A 19524-nucleotide genomic window follows, 5' to 3' on the forward strand; every position below is an offset into this window, starting at 1 on the left:
GGAACTCCATGCCCCTCATCAGCAGGAAGTAGTCTAATGATAATGTTGACCCTTTCCTTCCTAGCTTCTTTTCCTCACCTATCTAGTGTTAGGGAGGTGAAAGTTTGAGGAAAAGGTGAAGAAAGGAGGAAGAAAGAAGAATCCACAAAAGTAGCAAAAAAAAAAAAAAAAAAAAAAAAAAAAAGATGGTTACATTCTAGCATTCACCACCCAACAGTACTACTCCCCTCTTCTAAGTCTCAAAACACTAAGTAACAGTATAGCATCCTTGCAATTAAAAACTCTTTTTTTTTTTTTTACATGACACAACATTAGTGGGGGACCAGCAAATAAAAATCAACTGCCAACAAAGAAGGGGTCTGGGGTGGGGGGTGGGGTGGGGTGGTAGGGTGGGGGGAAACACCATGTTCTTAGAGCTTCATCTTCAGCTCTCTAGATGTGCAGCTCCAGGCAGACACACTCCACATGGGCAAGCCTGAGTGGAGAATAGACAGCAGGGGTGACTGTTGTTATGCTCAAATTTTGAGAGACTTCCTGAACAGACCACCCAAGAGCTAAGTCCAAATGCAATGGCAAGGAAATCTTTATTGCTGGCTCGAACCTGGGCCACCCCTCCCATGGACTGGCACAGTAAATGCAGAGAAGTGGCCTCTAGTTTCAATTGAGAAAGGGTTTTATAGGTTTTAGAGAAAGAAATGGGTTTTACAGTATATGATTGGATGGCACTTGGGCAGAAAAGCTGCAAGCAGGGAGTGACAAGCCTTGGTGTTTCGTGGTTGGGTAGTAGGTGTAGGGGCAAGTTGGCCTATAGAAAAGATTGGTTGAAGCAGTCATGGGGGCGTTAGGAACTTTGGCCTGGCTTCTTCTTATTGGTTGTTGCTATGTGCCAGACCACCTGCTGGTCAGCTTGACCAGCAGAGAGGAAATTTGGACTTTCCCAAGGTGAGCTGATTGTGTTGCTAGGGGATGTTTTTCTGTTTATACTAGTTTGTGGCTTTTCTGGAATCTGGGTTCAGCCCTTGGCTAGGTTTAACACAAAATGGCTTTTCTTTTTCAAAATGTAGTTTGTTTGGTCCTTTTACTATCGTTTACTTCTGCCTGCCCTCAGGAAAGCCAAGCCCTGAGGAAACAGGCCATCTCTGGGATACAGGTTTGCTATTCTTGGCCTGAAAATCTTCTCTACAAAACCAATCAAACATGTTGTGTGGAGGTTGAGCCTACTGAGAGCATCACTCTTCTAGAGATGCCAGGATGCCAGAACTGGGCATCAGAGAATGCACACATTTTCTTCTTAGCAAAGAGATACTTTAAGAGGAAAGAATAGAGCCAGGCGTGGTGGCACACACCTTTAATCCCAGCACTCAGTCTACAAAGTGAGTCCAGGACAGCCAGGACTACAAGAGAAAGCCTGTCTTGGAAAAAAAAATAATAATAATAAAGAAAGAAAGTATAAAGCCATCTTGAGTAACATGATTCATTTATAAAAGTCTGGAAATTTTAGTAATGGTCATAGAAGTAACAGAAAAATAGGTCAGGTACAAAAATAGTAACCAGCTCAATTCCTAACAGCTTGTGTTTAGCCAGGAGGCTGCCATTTTAGTGATGGATGACCCCGTATGTGAACTCCTATGAGGAAGTCCCTGGGATGTGTTCCCTCTTTTACTTCCTCTCCAATAGAGATTTCCCCAACCCATAACTCAGTTATCCTTGTATTAATTATATAAAACGACACCCCCCTAAAAGCAAAAACAAAAACCAAATGTTCCCAGAATAACTATTATTGGGGTTCAAGGCTTATCACAGAGTCTGACGTGTGCCTGGTGTTGATATGTAAAGACTAAAAAGGAATTCACTCCATCCTTGAAGTATTGACCATTGAGCATGAAAGAGAGACAAGCACGGAGACAACCTGGTGGGAGGATCTGTGTCTCAGGAGAGCATCATGGGAGCATGGAGGAGGAAGCAGCCAGCTTCGCCCAGAGAGGGGCAACATTCCTGACTGGATCTGGAGAGACTGATTTAGGACCAGGGAAACTCAAATCAAACACAGTGTGTGCACACGAAGCTGGTCTGCTAGCGCTTCATAATGCTTGGAGCCTGGGTTGAGAGGGAGAGGAGCAGGGGATGGCTTGCTTGCGGGGGGGGGGGGGGGGGGGGGGGGGGGGGGGGGGGGGAGGGGGGGGCCAGGAAAGGGGTGGTGGTGGCATACAAGCTGTTGAGGATTTTAGAAGCCATTCAGGGGTTTGAGTGTCATCCTGGAGGCCAGAGGGAGATGTGTCAGGGTTTTGACAAGGGGTGTGGCTTTGAAAAGAATTCTTTGGCAGAATAGAAAGTGTGCATGGTTCCCACAGCCAGCCTCTTATCAACACCCCTCTAGCCCTGTTGAATTCAGAATCTCAAGACATCTGTTCCTCCCTATACCTTCCTGATGGCTTACTCATTTGTTGTCCTTTTTTTTTTTTTAAATTCCCATTATCCACTACTTCCTCCCAACAGAGTGAAAACTAACTGGAACTAAAACATACTTTTCACAATCAGTTAACATACACTCCCCTCGCCCTCCAGAGACAACACAATTTGCTGGGAAGACAGGGCATTCCCGCCCCCCGACCCTGTTTTCCTGATACAAGTTGTTAAATAGTACTCCCAAATAGACCAAAGTCTTTCTGTTGTTGGCATTGTCAGAAAACCAGTGCTTAATGCAATTGCAGTGACTAAAGAAAATTTAAGCCACCTGGCAACCAATCTCACAATAAAGATTGGAATTTCAGTGGATAGAGAAAGGAAGGAGAGTCCAAATTAATGAATAATTTAGCTTCGATTGCCCAAAAAGCTCAAGTGATATTTGTTCTTTGTGGCAATGAATCTTAGCATTTTGCTTTCTTGAAAGGTCCCTGCCAACTGGCCATTTGATATTTGATTGCAGACATGGCGGTAGAGGTGGAGACAGTGATGACGGTGACAATAATTAGGGTGGTGCTCCAGATGCTGATGAAATCGACGAAGTTGTCAGTAGAGAAAATGATGGTGATTATGATAGAGATGATAGTAAAAGTGATGAAGGTGCTGATGGTGGTGATTAGTAGAGATGCTGATGGTGGTGGAGGAGATGTTGATGGTGGGGATTAGTAGAGATGCTGATGGTGGTGGTGGAGATGCTGCTGATGGTGGTGGAGATACTGATGGTGGTGGTGGAGAGGCTGACAGTGGTAGTGGGTGGTTGTGGTGATGGTGATAGATGCCAAACTGTTGATCAAAACAGTATCCCAACCATATATGCCTTTCCCACACAACTGTAGTGTTTTCATCATTTATAAAATTACATGGTTTATTAGCTATATCCTGTGCTGCTATAAGGGATTGAGTGTGTTGACATAGCATACATGGAACACTAGAACGTGGCCATTATTAGTTACGATTCCAAATGTGTAAAGGATTATCTTGATTCCAAACACTTGACTCAGCCTGGGAGAAGTAAGGGCCTGAGAAGGATGAAGAGCCACAGACCCTGATGTAAAAGAGGGGAAATGACAGCAGAATGTCCGTTCTCCCTCCCTATCTCCAGCTCTCATCCAACACACAACCTAGCTGCCAGCTGATCCCCCCGCCCCAAGTCAGGTGGCAGATGTCACCCAACACCCTGTCTGAATAGCTAGTTATTACAGAACCTGTTAAGAACCAGGAGACTAGGCCACCAAAATGCCGCAGACGCTGTCCAGACAAGAACTTTTTTTCACCTTCAGAGTAAGAAGCCTGAAAACCCAGGGTCCTCACTGCAGGAACTGAAACTGAACAGCCTTAGGGGGGAAATATTGTCACATTGCCTCCAAATACAATTAAAAACCTATATCCATTATTCCTTCCTTTTTTTTTTTCAAAAAGAAGAAGATGCCATCTGCTAATAAAATCTCTAATTAGCCAGAGAGAGCTATTATATCCTCCTAAGGACGGACCCAAGAGGGAGCTGAATTACAGGCCGGTCACTTCTTTCCCAGGAACCAGCGGCCACACCATGCCAGTCAGGCATCATGTTTGGGTCTGGACCTTCAGGGAGTCGGAGCAGGCCAGGGACTCACTTCCCTCCCATGGCTCTAATCTCATAAACCAGAAGTGCTCAGACTCAATAGCTTCTCTTCCCCCTCTTGGTTTTCATAATGGGGGGGAAAAACTCCGTGAAAGTTTTGAATTAAGAAGCAGTTGCCATCTGGGTAATTGAATTCTGCTTGAAGCAGGCCACCTGGTTCACATCAGCTGTTCTTGGCAGGTATGAAAGTATCAGCACAAATCCTGCCTTGACTTCTAAACACAGGCTCGCTCGCATTCCACGGGCAGTGGAGAGACCTTAATTTCTAAGTAGTGACAGCCGTCTTATATCATGTTACCTCGATGCATGGGAGATTTCTCTGGCTGCAGACTCTGAGAGCCACAGCAGGAACGGTTGGCCTCGTCTGTCCCTAGCCACACACAGCCTTTATAAACCAGAGAACTGAAAAGCCAGTTTCCTTTGGTTTCCTGTTTGGACATCCATGTCAAAGAAACACGAGTGGCTTAAATCACCTTGCTGTCCTTGAAGAGTCAGGGAAGGGCATTGAATGTTTGCAGTTCTTGGATGGAGGAGGAGGAGGAGGAAGAGGAGGAGGAGAAGGAGTGGGCAGCCCAGGAGGAGTGTCAAGCTCCCCTACTCTGCTGCTTCCTATGGGGCTGGCCATCCCTGTTCCTCAAAAGGAGACACGCTTCTGTAGCGTGCACAGCATGTGGAGTTGCAGTCCAGACTCCCCCTCCCACCTCAGAACCACAGGAGTCAGAGAGCTAATTGTGGGGCTTCCAAACCGAGGCTGTCTGGGCCGAGAGTGTCTTGTATTTACATGGAATGACGTTGTTAATGTCAAGAGGAAGGGTTGGTGAGGACGAGGACAAGAAGAGCCAGGAGCACGCCTTTAATCCCAGCACTCGGGAGGCAGAGGCAGGCGGATCGCTGTGAGTTCGAGGCCAGCCTGGTCTACAAAGTGAGTCCAAAATGGCCAAGGCTACACAGAGAAACCCTGTCTCGAAAAACCAAAAAAAAAAAAAAAAAAAGAGCCAGGAGCAGAGCTGTTGGGAATGTGACAAGCAAGTCCTTGTGTTTCATCCTGTTTCCTCTGTACCTGCAGTGTCCGTAGCAGAGCTGGGTGCAGCCAGGTGCCTCGCGCAGACAACAGTTGGTTCTTCACTTGGGAGAGGGCCTCTGCATGGATGAAGCTCTTCTCACGGCTAGTTGGAATTCTTTTTTTCAGAGGAGCTTATGGAGTAAGAATCTTATAGGAGGAGGCTGGAGAGATGGCTCAGTGGTTAAGAGCACTGCCTGCTCTTCCAAAGGACCTGGGTTCAATTCCCAGCGCCCACACAGCAGCTCACAGCTGTCTGTAACTCCAAGATCTGACACCCTCACACCAATACACATAAATTAAAAATTAAATAAATTTTTTTTTTTTAAAAAGAATCTTATAGGAGGAATAACGTGGCACATGGCTCTGCGCCCTTATATGGGATGGGATGAGGCTGGCAGGGGACAAAGGCTTTCCCTGCTGCTGTCACAGAGCTGGCACTTAGGGCAAAGAAAGATTGCCAGCCCCTTCTCTTTCTAGCTACCATGCAGCTTCCTTCACTTCCCTCACTGGAGGACAACTAGAAAAGAATCAGCTTTGAGAACAGAAATGTTTTGCTTCTAAACAAAATGAAAAGAAAAAAAAAATTTTTTTTAAAGAGGGTTATCCAAAACATGCAGTTAAAAAAAAAAATTCCTTTAAAATGGAATTTTCCATGACGACTTCGGTATTCATATAGTTCATCTTAAAAACCTCATTTCTCCAGAGAGATGTATCTACTGAGAGTGGAGGGCTGGGGGTGAGTTCAAGGCCAGCATGGGAGTAATAGCCTGACCCTGTCTCAGAAATACAAAATAAAGCAGAAACAAAGCAAAAGGATGTGTCAGGTGTGGTGGCAACATGCTCAGCACTGGAGGCACGCAGATCTCAGAGTTCAAGGCCAGCCTGGTCTACATATTGAGTTCCAGGGTGGCCAGGGCTTTATAGAGAGACTCTGTGTCAAAAAGAAAACATTGAGCTCTCTTCCTCTTCCTCCCCCCTCCTCCTCCTCTTCCTCCTCCTCTCCCCTCCTCCTCTCCCTTTCTCCCTCTCCTTTCTCTCTCCTCTCTCTGTTATCCACAGTTAGACCCGTATGTAAATGCACACATAAATACTATAGTTTTCAACTGCAGAGTAGAAAAAAAAAAATCTCTCTCCTTCTAACATGTTCTCAAGGTAAAATTAAGTTAAAAAAATACTTTGTGAGGTTTCTGGGCTCAGGGAATAAAATCATGAGGCCCAGACCAGGGTAGTGCATGACTTTAGTCCTAGCCCTTGGGAAGCAGAGGCAGGAGGATCTCTGTGAGCGTGGGGCCAGCCTGGGCTACATACTCAGGAGGAGTTCCCCCCCCCATATCCCCCCTCCTGGCTTCTTTCCCCGGAAAGGTCTCTTCTCCTCCAAGCATAGAGCCAGGGCTCCACAGCACACCTTCAGGCAGGTGTCCTACCCTGCAGGGTGGCTCCGCTCAGCTCTACTTCCCAGCTTTCTTGTTCCACCAAGGGACAACAGGAGGACATGCAGGGCAGTGGCTATGGTGAGAGGTGACCTGGAGCTGGCATGAGCTCCACACATTCGTACTGGTGCTTGAGAGGGGGAAGATGGAGTTAGCTGAGGACTCTGGCCAGGTCAGTACCAACTTCCAGCCTGCCAGCTCCCTTATGCTCCAGAAGCCTCACCATCTGCCTTCTTTCTTAATCCAGTAAAGGGTCTCTTCCTTATATTTACATATGATGTTTTTTTTCTTTTTCTTTTCTTTCTTTTTGGTTTTTTGAGACAGCGCTTCTCTGTGTGACCTTGGCTGTCCTGGACTCACTTTGTAGACCAGCAGGCTGGCCTCGAACTCACAGTGATCCGCTTGTCTCTGCCTCCCGAGTGCTGGGATTACAGGCTTGCGTCACCAAGCCTGGCTTTAAACACGATGCCTTAATATTATCCCACCCATAGTATCATGTCCTCAAGTATTTAAGATCATTATTTTCCTTTGCAAGATGAATTTTGTCCAATCAATCTGGCTCTTTGAGTATTCATCTATGACAGTGGGTCTCAACCTTCCTAGGAGTTCCTCATGTTGTGGTGACCCCCAACCATAAATTTATTTTGTTGCTACTTCATAACTATAACTTTTGCTACTGCTATGAATCGTAATATAAATATCTGATATGCAGGATATCTGCTATGTGGCCTCTGAGGGGGTGGCGACGCACAGGTTGAGACCCACTGCTCTACAGTTATTCACATTTTAAGCCTAGAGAGATTACTGTCTCTTTACACTCCTTTCTCCTGCCGAATGAACAGTATCAAGCCCTTTTCTCCTGCTGCTGTGGCATCCGTTACCCTTGCCTCTCCCTTTCTGCAGAACCACCCTTCTCTGGGCTGGAATCAGTTAAGACTCCATCTTCCTACACTGAGATCCATGCATGGTGCCCAGAAAGTCAAACACTTTGGAAAATGGGAGTGCTGGGGGCAGATACTGAGTCTAGGTCCAACTGCTGGACAAGGGAGAGGAGACTGGAGGGAGCCATGGGTCCCAGAACACCAGGTATAAGAGCTATTTTCTTTTCTTTTTTAAAAAAAAGGTTTATTTATTTATTATTTTGTATACAGTGCTCAACTTTCATATACACCTGCACGCCAGAAGAGGGCTTCATATCACACTATAGATGGTTGTGAGCCACCATGCGGTTGCTGGGAATTGAACTCAGGACCTCTGGAAGAACAGACAGTACTCTTAACCTCTGAGCCATCTCTCCAGTCCCCAAGAGCTATTTTCTTAGCAATGTAAATGTCCTGTTTCAATGCAAACATCAGCTTGAGTATTCTTGTTTGCTGTCTAAAGGATGCTTTTCTCACACCATCCCATCAATAATAAAAGATTGGATTTTTGTAGGAAACCCATATTGTGATTGTGGAAGAGGGCCACAGCCTCTATGAACATCAAGAAAACAATGTTCTCCCAGGAACTTCTTTTGGGGTCATTGAGACATTGGGAAAATATAAAATACGCAACAATACTTGCTTTTCACCACAATACATTTCTGGAAGCCACATGGAAAATCCTAAAAACTGATCTTCCCCGTGGGATCCGTGTTATAATTGGATGCTGCATTCTTGACCAAAGACTTGGCATCAGATAAATCACAGATACTAAATATGTCACAGAAGGAAAGATTCACAGTTTAAATCAGCAGTTCTCAAACCCAGCTGAGCATCAGAATTGTCAAAGGAGATTGAAGGAGAAACACTGATGCCTTGGTCCCATCTGGAACCAGCTGAAGCCCGGTTTCCATGGGTGCATCCAGGTAGCTATTTCTCCCCCTTTTTAGAGGGATGTATTTTTATTCATCAAGAACTGAGACTAAGTAAAAGAAAAAAAAGTGGCACTAGCATTTAAAACAGTAAAAGAGCCACATGCAGGACAATGATAAGGAGGGAGGAAATTGAATCATTATATTTTAACGTTAAAAGAAATTGCAACAAATTAAAAACAACTCGGCTGAGAAAAGAAAGTGAACAGATAATTTTCATTCTCTAAGAGAAAGTCACGCCCCTCCCCCGCCCATCTGATGAACAGTTCGTCTCACTGTCTCACCAGCAAGTGAAACTGTTGCTTTCTGCATTCACAGTTCAAGGCTGAACTGGTACAAAGTCCCAGAGCTGATGTCTAGTTATTGCATGCCCATGAGAAGTCCCCAGTAACTATGTCTTAGTATCTAGGGTTTGTCCCGGAGCCCTTGAAAAGGACTAGGCACCAGCCAAGGACAATACAGGAGGTAAATTTTAAACCCCTTCCCAGATCTAGCCAATGGTCAGAATATTCTCCACAGTTGAGTGGAGAGTGGGATATGACTTTCTCACGTACTATGGTGCCTCACATTTGACCATGTCCCCTGGAGGGGGAGACCTGGTGGCACTCAGAGGAAGGACAGCAGGTAGCCAAGAAGAGACTTGATACCCTAGGAGAATATATAGGGGGAGGTAATCCCCCTCAGGAACAATCATAAGGGAGGGGAATAATGGGAAAATGGGGCGGGGGGAGGAATGGGATGGATACAAGGGATGGGATAAACATTGAGATGTAACAAGAATAAATTAATAAAAAAAAAAAAAAAAAAGAAAAAGAAAAGGACTAGGCACAGTCCCTGTTCTCCAGACGCCTCCAGGAGAAAAGAGCGCGATGCTACTGAAGTAACCTAGAAGCGTGGGAATGCTGCTTCTGCAAACAACAGCAATTGTATCTGAAAATTGTCTCAGACAGACAAACCATTGAAAGCTGGCAACCATTCCAGGCTTCTTCCCTTCCCCTGGCCAACGCTTAGAGGGTTGTCCCAGCAGTCTCTGCCTTCTTAGAAGCGCAGCCAGGATGAAGGGGAAGTCATTCGAGAGGTTGCCACCCAGGCCGAGTGTCTCCCGGCAAGTGTGTGGAGTGGGAAATCTGCACTGTCAGAGCAGGAGCGCAGTTTCTCTTTCAGATTCCAGCTCTTGCTGTGGACTCTGTGGTTGCAAGCAGAGCGGTTATACAATGCCTCAATGCCTCAGGAGTTCCCTTTTAAAATAGAAGAGTAAAATCAACCCCCGACCTACTTCAAAAGATAGATCAAGCACAAACTTTTCCACAAAACTATCTAAGAGTTTTTATTAAAGTTTTCGAATTTTAAGGGCGATGTTTGCTGGCCAGAATTCAGAGATGGTGGAGGAATTGTTACAAAAGATAAGAAATAAAATTCATCCCTAATTATACCCAGAAGCCCATAACCATTTTGAATATAAGGTAACACAAATGAAGAAGACTCTCTATCTTTAGTTTTCTAGGCTTTTTAAAAATAGAAGACCTTATAGGTGAACATTTCTGAGTATCATAAAATATGGTTTAAAAACATACAGACTTGTGGGCCCAAATGATTCAATTTTTTTGACAACGTCATGGTTTATATATTTGTAGCAAGGGATAGAATATTGATTTTTAAAGCAGGAGAGGAAATAAAACATATTTTTCTTACCTTTATTTACAACAATATGCTTGGAGTTTTGGGGTTTTTTGACAGGGAGTAAGAAAAGATCTGTAGCCTATGCTAGCCTCAGACTTGTGGGAAATCTTCTGCCTCAGCTTGCCAAATCCTGGAATTATTACTGGAGTGAATCCTCAAACCTGGCTGCAGTTTTGTGTGTGTGCACGCACAGACAACAGTTGAAAACAAACTCAGAAACACAGAAAATAAGATTTAAAAAAAAAACCACCCCAAAACAATCCAAGGCAATTTTATTTTTAAAGGTCAGTTCCTTCGCTCATGGGGAAACAGAGCATGTAGTAATTGCTGTAACTGCATTTCCTTTGACTTCTTAGTGGCCATTTTATCGTTAACACTTCCTACTGGTTTGCCTGATGCTTTTAGGGTTGTTATTTTTCTTAAAAGTTCTTTTCAAAAGTTTTTGTTAGTTCTCTGCCATCTTTTTTACTCCCATTTTCTTTATTGTCCCCGAAAACAAACAAACAAACAAAAAAACCAAACAAATAAAACAACAAAAGACTAAAATCTGATGTAATGGCATGAATCTATAATCCTAGCACCCCCGAGGCTGAAGCTGTAGGGTCATGAGTTCAAGGCCAGCATGGGCTACATGATAACTTCAAGACCCCGTCAATGATAATTATACCAAAAATGATGATACCTGAGATGTGCAGTAGTAAAGAGAAGAAACAATCGCATATCTCTTCATATAAATCCTTTCCCCCAGCCCCACCCATCACGTGCAATAAAACACGCCCTTGCAGGGCTTCATAACCTGCTGGCGTTACTCATCTGTCCAAGGCCACTGCCATGCGTCTTACATCACTCTATTCTCAGGGATAATTATGTAAAGATAAACCAGGAATGTGTGCATTCACGGGGTGTTAAATCAGGGCAGGGACTTCTTAGGGATAAAGTTCCAGGAAGATGGAGTGAGATAGCCCTTAACCCCAAGTGCCTTTTAATTCTGCCACAAAGGTCACTGTTTGGTGGGAGGAAGCAAGAAACTGCTGTGTGGCTCCTAATGGAACTGCCGGCTAGGTAGGTTTTAGAATGCCTATGGGGACAAACTTCTGGGTGTGTCCGGGAGGAAGTTTCCAGAGGCTTACCAGAGGCACGGGTCAGTAGGCTGGAGCTGCATCAAAAGGAGAAACCAGGCTGAGTGTGCCAGCATTTGTCTCTCTCTGTTTCCTGACAGCAGATGCAGTGCAGTCAGCTGCTTTCCTCTCTGTGATGTGCCTGGCAGCCACCCAGAGAAACCCTTCCTTCTTCCAGTCACTTGCACTGGGCGTTTTGTCACAGCAAAGAGGAAAGTAACTAATACAAGCTGTTAGCCCATTTCTGCTAGATCTGGGCTCCCCTCATTAATCCACACAGTGTGTACTGAATGCCCAATCTACCCTAGGTATAGAAGCGCCTACAGAATTCCCAGCCCTGAAGAGATGAGCGAAAACAACCCGAGCACAAATGAATAGATGAACACCGTGATGGCAGCTCTTAGCCCAATGAGGACCATAAAGCCAGATGGCATGCAGAGTAGCCTGGGTCAAGAAGAATATACTTGCTATGTGACGAGGGAGGGCAGCTCTTGAGCAAGTATGTGACACTGTCCTTGAGTTTTTCGTTCATGTTGTTGCCTGGGCTTCAAATCTTCTTGGCCCTTAGTACCAAGTCTCTCATGACGTAACCTGAGTGCCTTTCTTCCACCCTTTCAGCTGTGGGACGCCAGGAAGGCTTCTCAGAGACTCCCACAGCAAGCCATATGCTGCCCTACTACTTATAAATCCACACTCTATAATGGTCCTTCGTTCCAGCACCTTCCCTACGGGAAGTAGGATGAGGTTAGCAGTGAAAGTGATTCTTATTTGTTTCAACCACAATAATCTCCCCTTCCTTTTCCAAGACTTTAGTCACCTGTGGTCAATCATCATGAAAAAACACTAAGTGGAAAAATCCCAGAAGTAAGCAATTCATTAATTTAAATAACTTTTATTACAGTATATTGCTTTAAGGTTCTATTTTGTTCTTTGTTGTTGCTAATCTCTTACTATGTCTGCTTTATAAATTATACTGAAATATTAATATTTATCTGTAGGAGAAAAGAATGTATGTAGTATTTGGTACTATCTGGGTTTCAAGCATCCCCTGGGGTCTTGGAATGGATCTTCTTGGATAACAGGGACATATATATTTTAATACACATAAGATTTGCATTTCAGTACAGCTAACTTTATTTTACTATTTGGGATTCTGCTGAAATTATCTCTTTGCAGAGGAAGAATATCTCACCACCCACAGCAGCTTCCTCCTTTACCCAGAACACATTCCCAGAAAATAAAGTTCCTTAGACTGTTCTAGAAAGCCCAGGGATGGAGAGGAGAACTCTGTTTTCATCTTGCTCTTTAGCCATGATTGATGAACACATGTGCTATCAGCTCACGATGTCATCAATTGTCTTAGACAACATAGGTAAGCTTGGTCATAATTTCCACCCATTACAGACACCTTAGGAGTTTTCAATTCATTTCTTCTCTTTATTGTAGCTACTTTAAGTATCTGTTGCCTTTAGATTCAAAGAGCTATTACTGGTCCTCCCTGCCAAGCCCTATGCAAGCCACATCTCCTAGGGGTTTTGTGATGGCTTATCCCTCTATTTTAGGGATGGAGAAGGCAAGACTTGTAGGATTAGGAGCCAGCTCAAAGTCAAAGACAGAGGGAGAAACACATTCAAGTCTGACCCCAGTGCATGGGTCTACAGCCTGTAGCGCTCTACTTGTCTTTCTGTATACAGCATTAACTCATATCTTGAGGAAATTGAGGTCAAATTTAATGTACAGGTAGGCACCTTTGTAAAGACTTGTTTCATTGGGGCCATTGGTCACACGTGAAACCTACAGTGAATGTGTTCATGGCGTAGATTAAATACCATTACAGCCAAGGGAGTGAGTCTCTCACATCTTAATGTCCCTCACCTCTAATGTAGCACTGAAGAGGACACAGAAGTTCAAATATATCATAGGACATTCATAAAGTTACATATGTATGCTAATACATGGTATTGATATAAAGGACATTATTTATAATGGCAAACAGTGTCAAATTATTAGCATTATACTAGGAACACACAGGACTATAACTCCATTGGTTTATTAAAGGAAAAACAAAGATTACACAAGTGATTGGGGAAATTTAATAGCACTCTGGTGGCATTGTTTTATATATCTCATTACAATTCAAATCAAAATCATAGCAGAAATTTGTGGAATTATGATAAACTCATTTTAAGTTTTCTATGGAAGTAATAAAGGCTCTGAAAAAACAATGCCAAAGGCATGGGAGCATTCAACTGGTGAATGAGACATTTGAGAATGATGCCATAAGGACAGTTGTGAAGTTTAGGGCGGCTGCTCGCAGAGCTCTGACATAGCACAACACAGCAGCCACTCTCTCCATGGGGCAGCTGTGACCACGTAAAGGTAGATACCTTCAAGACGGGCCTGTTGACCACTGATGCTCCCTCATGGGAGGAAAAGGTGGGGAGCAGAAGAGGAGGCTCATTAGACCTTTGCTTGAGATTCCAGCTTTTTCTTCTTGGATCTCCCAGGCAGTTGTATGTGATTCTGCTCAAGCTGCCTGCAGTCTCACAGTCTCGGTGTATGTAGTCTGTGGCAGGCTAACAGAACGGAGTGACTCTATGTCTACAGCTAAGGGAGTGTGCTTTGGAGAAAGTTTTATGTGGAGGGAAACACACACACACACACACACACACACACACACACACACACAGAGTTGAAGTCCTATCTTGACCTATTAACAAAACAACCTCAAGATGAACGCATGTCAAAATACAAAAGAAACACTCTAAAGCTAATAGAAAAGACAGGGATATTTGTCTTTCCCTGTGTGGTAGAGATTTTGAGACAGGGTTTCTCTGTGTAGCCTTGGCTGTCCTGGACTAGCTTTGTAGACCAGACTGGCCTCGAACTCACAGCAATCGGCCTGCCTCTGCCTCCCAAGTGCTGGGATTAAAGGCCTGTGCCACCACCCCTGGCTGGTAGAGAAATCTTTAAACAAAGCTCTAATCAGAAGCTTTTAAGAAACAAATGGTTGGATTTCACAATAATCAAACACAGAAAGACTTGACTCTAGTGAAGGACATCCCAGACAAAGTGACAAATGGCTGGTGACACTGGAAGACAGCTACAAGGCCTGAAACCTTTAAAGCACAGAGAATGAATGGCAATCAACAATAATAAAGTAGAAATATGAATTATTTTTAAAAGGACAGTAAGAGCTGGGGAGAGAACTGTGCTGACTGTAAGGTGCTGACTGTGTATGCACAAGGACCCGCGTTGGATCTGCAGAACCCATGTGAGCATGCTGGGCCTGGTACTGAGGGACTGTAATCCCAACACAGGGAAGATGGATATAGGTGATGAGGTCCCTGGAGTTTTTATGGTGAGCCAGCCTAGCCAAATTGGCAAGTTCTAGCCACTGCAAAGCCTTGTTTCTATAAAAACACAGTAGAAAGCACCTAAAAAGAATGATATCTTGGGTTGACTTCCGGCTTCCACATATGCTCACACCCACATACAAAAAACACAGTAGGAAGGCACAGGCAATTTGCTTATCTTATAAAAAGATGGCATTCACCTTGACCAGCAATCACAGGAGAGCACCACAGGGCACTACTGAGAGGCCGCTTCACCGCACGAGCCTGGAAAAATCTAGGCAGACAGCCTGGACTAAGGATTGCAGGGTGGAAGATGAAACAAGGCCTCTGACTGAACACTGCTGAGGGAGGGTTAACTGCTACAGCTCTTCCAGAGGGGGAGCGGCACAGCAGATTTTTTTTTTTTTTTTTTACAGAAATTATACACGCATGGGTCTATAACTCAGAAATCTCCTTCTTATGTGCCTACCCCAGGGGAACTGGTCACTAGAAGAAACGGCAGGGTCCTATCTGTGGGAATTTTCTCTGACATCTAGAACAGTGTAAATACAGCGAATTTACAGAGACGTTCAAGAAGTGGTATTTCAAGGCCAACATGCATTCTGAAGTACATAGATTATAATGTCTGGTGTGTGATGGAAGAGAATTCATCCCACAGGAATATAAATTAGAGTTACATGTAGTACATGGATAGTTTCCATAAACAATGTTTGAGTAAGAAATCAAACAGGACTTAAAGCTCCACCCAATTTACATATTTTAAAACACAGACATATACTACGTTCCCTTATGACTGCACATTTGCCTAAACAAACACAGGCGAGCTGGGCTCGGAGACTTAAATACACTTGATTTGGAGCTGTAGCCGGGAGCACCAAAGGGACTGAGGACGGCAGGGGCCATGATTAGGCTCCGTTGTCACCTTGACACTCCTAGGACGGGAGAGCCTCAGCTTGGCCTGTGGCCATCTCTTTGGGGGTATTTTTATTTATTATTGGTAATTGATGTAGGCGGGCCCAGCCCACTGTGGGCGGAGCCATCTCTAGGGATAGGTAGCTGATGTGATCCTCCGTGGCACCTGTTTCAGTTTCTGCCTCCCAGTTTCTATGTCTGTTTCCTGTCCCAGCTTCCCTCAGTGATGCTGGGCCAGATGACCTATTAGCCAAATAAACCCTTTCCTCCCCATGTCGCTTTTGGTCATGGTGTTTATTGCAACAGATGAGCAAATTAAGGCAGCCGGTAAAATGGGCAAAAATAAAACAGACGTCTACGCCAAGTAAGAAGCACATGGTGAGGGGTGTCAAAGAGATGGAAGGACCCCCAACCGTTTAGGAAGACCCCAGAGACTTCAAAGAAGAGCTAGCTCATGAATGAACTGCGGGTAAGGAAATGCATGCGTGTGAGGCTGGAGAGAGCTCAGTGGTTAAGAGCACTTGGTCTTGCAGAGAATCTGGATTTGGTGCCCAGGCCTCTCACGATGGTTCATAGCCATCTGTAGCTCCATTGCCAGGGAGATCTGATGTCCTCCTCTGGCCTCCAGAGGTGCTGAATGCACATGGTGCTCGTACATGCATGCAGGGAAAATATCCACACACATGAATAAACACATCTAAAAGTATTACTTAAAGAAATTCATGCATAAAGAGGACAGTAAGTTACAATTGCAAGAAAAACTTCCCTCTGTGATTGAAATTGAAATTAAAATAAAAATGGGAGGAAGGAGTTGGGAATAGATTTGACCAGGATGCACTGTGTACACGTCTGAAACTGTAAAAGACTAAATACAAGTTATTTTTAAAATGTGACACAACAAATCCTTCAATGGTGTGTCTTACGTTCAATGACATCACACGCATGCTCGCTCTCCTCATTAATACAAACTTATATTAAACATGGCTCTTCTCTGAGGCCAAGCTTCTCTGAGGCAGTGATCACCTGGAACACTTTCCAATCTATTAAAACTATGTCGCTATGTTAAAAAAAACAAGACCACAGAGTTTTACGGGTCTCCAGCATTTGTTTTAATCTTAAAACACTTAAAACACAGATTTTCATGTATCATAATTGAAAGCTTGTGTTACTTATGGAAAATTATAGCATCATTTAGATTCAGAAAAGACAGAGAATGTAATGGTGAAAAAAATCTACCTCTTAGGGGTGAGAAATGGCTCGTTGGTTACTATGGCTGTTGCTGCTATTCCAGAGGACCCGGGCTGGGCTCCCAGCACCCATGTTAGGTTGCTCACAACCACCTGCTTGTTACTTCAGCACCAGGAGCTCTGATGCTGTCTTCTGGTCTCTGGAGGTACTTACACACACACACACACACACACACACACACACACACACACACACACACACACACAATTTTAAAAAAAGCATCTCCTGGATATTTCTGACACGCAGAAGTAGATTGCCTAAGCAAAAAAAGATGACCTATTATTTTATAGATGCCAATATTGGCTCTAAACTGACAGGATGAAATAGAGCAAAGCACCCATACACACAAAAGAAAACTCATTAATAGGGCAAAGCATTAATGCCAGCACTTAGATTCAATAAAATCAGCCCCTCGGTTGAGGAGGGGAGAGGCCAGCTCCGTGATGCCCAGTGAGAAGAGGATTGCAGTAGTGAGTTGGGTGAAGGTTTTCATTTTAGTCAGTGGTGCCATGTGGCTGCTGCAGAGGCTAGCCCAAGGCTTTGGCAGCATTAATGAGATGCAGAACACACACCCAGGCAACCTCTCATACTGCAATCAGTTGGCCTAAGGTCATCTGGATGATCATTCACAATAATAGGTATCAAATCCTTTTTTATTTCTTAGTATTGTGGTTGGTTGTGCTTGTTTTTAGTTTTTGAGTCAGGGTCTCACATATGACCTCAAACTCCTTATTTAGTCAAGGATAACCTTGAATTTCTGTTTGGTTTTTTTGTTTGTTTTTTTTGTTTGTTTGTTTGAGACAGGGTTTCTCTGTGTAGCCCTGGCTGTCCTGGACTCCCTCTGTAGACCAGGCTGGCCTCGAACCCCCATTGATCCACCTGCCTCTGCCTCCCATTGCTGGGATTAAAGACGTGTGCCACCACGCCCAGCCCAAGCTTGAATTTCTGATCCTCCTTTTTCTGTTTCCCAAATACAAAGGTTGCAGGCATGGACGCAGCATCATAACTGTTTTATGTGGGGGTTTTGTGCATGCTACATGGGTGCTCTGTCAGCTGAATTACATCTCTAACCTGTTGTAGATGGTTATAAAAGTAATGTATTTTTCCCCAATTAACACAAGATGTTCACCATCATCAGCCACTGGAAGCTGGAAACCGATGCATAGTTAAGTACCACCCCACACCGACTGGAATCACCAGGATAAAGAAGAAGGGCGGGGCTGGAGTGATAAGTTGGTGAAAGTATTTGCCCCACAAGCATGAGGTTGAATTGATGCCCAGGAGCCATATGATGGTGCATGCTTGTAATGCCATTGCTGAAATGTAGAGATGGGAGGGTCCTTGGGGCTTACTGGCTGGCCTACTGACCTACAGACACACGCACGCACGCACGCATGCACATGCACATGCACATGCACATACACACAGAAAGACAGTAACAAGTCCTGGTAAGAGTGTGGCGCTCTTGAAACATTGCTGGTACCACAGTAAAATGGAGTGGCAGTTTGGCAGTTAAAAAAAATTCAGCCCAGGCTCACTCAATGACTAAGCAGCTGTAAATTAGGTTATACGGATATGTTCACAGTTCCATCAATATGCTAAGATCGAGGAGTTCAGTGAATTTTATGGTGTAGAAATTGTATCATTGCTGTGAAAAAGTATCTGACAAAAACAATTTAAGGAAGGGAGGGTTTATCCTGGCTCATAGTTCTGGGATATAGTCCATCGTGGTGGGTAAGGCAGGAGCTATGAGGCAGGCAATCACACTGCATCTGTAGTCAGAAAGCAGAGAGAGAGAGAGAGAGAGAGAGAGAGAGAGAGAGAGAGAGAGAGAGACAGAGAGACAGAGAGAGACAGAGAGAGACAGAGACAGCAGAGACAGAGAGACAGAGAAAGAGAAAAAGAGAGAGAGACAGAGACAGAGACAGAGAGAGACTGAGACAGCAGAGACAGAGACAGAGAGGCAGAGAAAGAGACAGACAGAGAGAGACAGAGAAAGAGACAGACAGACAGAGACAGAAAGACAGAAAGAGAGAAGGAGGGAGGGAGGGAGAGGGAGAGAGAGATGCTTTGCTTGCTTTGTCTTTTTTATCCTACCTAGGACCCCACCCCATAAAACGAAGCAGCTCACATTGGCCTGTTAGCCCCCCTAGAAGCCCCCTCATGGACACTCCCACCTAGATCTCTGGGTGATTCTGTATGAAGCCCCCTCATGGACACTCCCACCTAGATCTCTGGGTGATTCTGTATCTTGTCAAGTTGTTAATCCATACTACACATCAAGATGTTCATCAGGAAGAGGCAGAGGAAGAAGATAAAAAACAAGCAAGGAAAAAAAAAACCATAAACAAACAAACATGTCCCAAATCTCATCACCCAGAAATAAACTATGGTCCCCACAGGGGAACACATCGTTTCCTCGGCCTCCGTAGGCTCCCTGGCAAGGGCAAGGTTACAGCCCAACCAAGACAAGCAGTGCTTCACAGTGCTGTCATGTGCCACATTTCCTCATTAGAAAGCACTTTGCTTGAGTTCAATGGAGGGAGCACCATATTCTGAGGCTCCTGGATCCCACTACTCAGGTGTGCAGTCCCTTTGTGAGATCCTGGTTGGTCCTGTAAACACCAGTGCTCTGTCTTCTCCTTTACACGAAGCAGCGTGTACCTCACAGGTTGTAGAAGGACCTGCAGATCAGTAGCACGCAGAGAGGCTAGCAGAGGTCTCGGCACATGGTGGCATTTTACTAAGCATCTATTACTAACTGTGAACGCCCTCCCCACC

Source organism: Acomys russatus, chromosome 23 (assembly GCF_903995435.1).
Source record: "Acomys russatus chromosome 23, mAcoRus1.1, whole genome shotgun sequence".
Taxonomy (NCBI): domain Eukaryota; kingdom Metazoa; phylum Chordata; class Mammalia; order Rodentia; family Muridae; genus Acomys; species Acomys russatus.